This window comes from Micromesistius poutassou, assembly GCF_964030765.1.
Source record: "Micromesistius poutassou genome assembly, chromosome: 23".
NCBI lineage: Eukaryota > Metazoa > Chordata > Actinopteri > Gadiformes > Gadidae > Micromesistius > Micromesistius poutassou.
This window is the reverse complement of record NC_140293.1, coordinates 680,837-683,336: the sequence shown is the minus strand read 5'-3', so window position 1 is coordinate 683,336 and position 2,500 is coordinate 680,837.

Genomic DNA, 2,500 nt, shown 5'->3' with positions numbered 1-2,500 from the left:
GTGTGTGTGTGTGTGTGTGTGTGTCCCACGGCAACAGGAAGGAGCGGGGTATTTGCGGTGACGCTGTGTACAGTCACCGGCATCTCTTCCTCTCTTTGTGGTCAGCTAGGCCACGCCCCCTATGGGCCCCGCCCGCTTTTCCTGCACACCTTTTATACCCCCCCAGAGGACCTGACTCACAGTGTGTGTGTGTGTGTGTGAGTGTGTGAGGCAGGGGTCATTCAAGAGTGTGTGAAGTCCTTATAAACAAGGTCAGGGTCCTTTCCCCCTATTGGAGTGACAGACTGACAGTTACACTGCCTAGTCACACACACACACACACACACACACACACACACACACACACACACACACACACACACACACACACACACACACACACAGACCACACCCCAGACGTCCCGGGCCATGTCTAGGGTCCTTGGAGCCACAGATATTTAGAGCATGTGACAACAGCAAAGACATCAAACACGGCCCAAACACCACATAAAGAGACGGGAGAGAGAGGTCTCCTCAGAGGAGAGAGGAGAGGACCATTAATCAACGTGTGTGTGTGTGTTTGTGCGGGTGTGTATGGGCTGTTTGTGCTGTTTGTGTGTGTGTGATGTTTGTGTTTTTTTGTGTGTGTGTGTGTGCTGTTTGTGTTTTTTCTGTGTGTGTGTGTGCTGTTTGTGTTTTTTCTGTGTGTGTGTGTGTGTGTGTGCTGTTTGTGTTTTTTCTGTGTGTGTGTGTGCTGTTTGTGTTTTTTCTGTGTGTGTGTGTGTGTGTGTGTGTGTGTGTGTGTGTGGGTCCGGGGGTGTGTGTGATCGGCCATTTTAAGATGCAGAGCGAGCCGCGATGGGGGGAACTGGGCTTCCAAGATGGAGGCCAACCTTGGGCCCCCCTGGTTTTAATGATCCAGTGAAACGTGCGCGCGGTCGTTCCCTCTGGACCGCTGCGGGCGCTTAGAGGGAGGAAACAAAATGGCCGCCGCACAGCTGACTGCTTTATGAGCCCGGCACCTAACGAGCGTCTTTAAAATAATACTATCTTACCCTTTAGAAATACCATTTCAAAGAAAACAGTGGGTTGACCACACACCCCTCTCTGATGGGCCAATATCTTTTTGGAAATGAATGGTCACCTCCATAAATATATTGGCCCATTAAAGCACGGTAGAGAGTGGTGTGTCAAGCATAGAGGGGAACCGAGCAGAGTAGAGTTATGTTGTATAATAAAATGAGACTAGATGAGTGCACGGGATGAAAATGGTCAATATAAATGATAAATGAACGAGCCAGCGATGATGCCACAGTGCCACATCAACTGCGACTGGAGACTACATTAGAGATGCTGAATGCTACAGTAGATTGACCTGTCTACACACTCTACCCACTATTGTACCGCACTCCATCGCGTCTCCAGGTCGTGCCTACAGAACCGGGATCGCGACCCCGGACTTGCGGGTCATGGGTTTAGTGACTGTTAAGATGGGGTCTCGTCTCTCTCTCTCTCTCTCTCTCTCTCTCTCTCGCTCTCTCTCCACACTCTGACCGAACGGAAAGGAACATGAAACAGATCCATGCGGACGTATTTTTCCTCTGCGAAGGAAAACAGTTATTAAAGGAGCTGTGACCCCAAGCAGGAATTCCGCCCACATTCGGAACGCTGCGGAATTCCGTCCACGTCTGGAATTCCATCCACATGTGCCAGATGTTGGCCTCTGTAGTCGCTAAACACACACACACACACACCGAGCGGCAAGGCGACACACACACTTATACATGCACCACACACACACACACACACAGACGGGCCGGGCAAGCAGAGGTCAGACAGAGAGAGAGAGAGAGAGAGAGAGACCATAAGGTTATGTGTGCATTTTGTATCGTGGTATACAGATATGTTTATGAATACATGTATGAACTGCATGATCAGCCTCATGTTGAATGTGCATTAAGTTCAAAGGATGACATTATGAATGAGGTGGGCCTCCTGGATGAGGTGAGTCCCCTGGATGAGCTTATCCTCCTGGATGAGGATAGCCTTCTAGATGACCTGCATCTCCTGGATGAGTTAGGCCTCCTGGATGAGGTGAGTCCCCTGGAGGAGGTGGGGGTCCTGGATGAAGTGGGCCTCCTGGATGAGCTGAGTCCCCTGGAGGAGGTGGGGGTCCTGGATGAAGTGGGCCTCCTGGATGAGGTGAGTCCCCTGGAGGAGGTGGGGGTCCTGGATGAAGTGGGCCTCCTGGATGAGCTGAGTCCCCTGGATGAGGTGGGCCGTTCTGGAGGAGGTGGGGGTCCTGGACGAGGTGGGCCTCCTGGATGAGATGGCCCTACTTAATGAGGTTAGCCTTATGGAGGAGGTGGGGGTCCTGGATGAGGTGGGCCTCCTGGCTGAGGTGAGTCCCCTGGATGAGGTTAGCCTTCTGGAGGAGGTGGGGGTCCTGGATGAGTTATGAAAGGTTATGAAAGGTTCTTGAGGCTGGTTTAGACAACTTGGGTTTAACTTTGTTTAACCC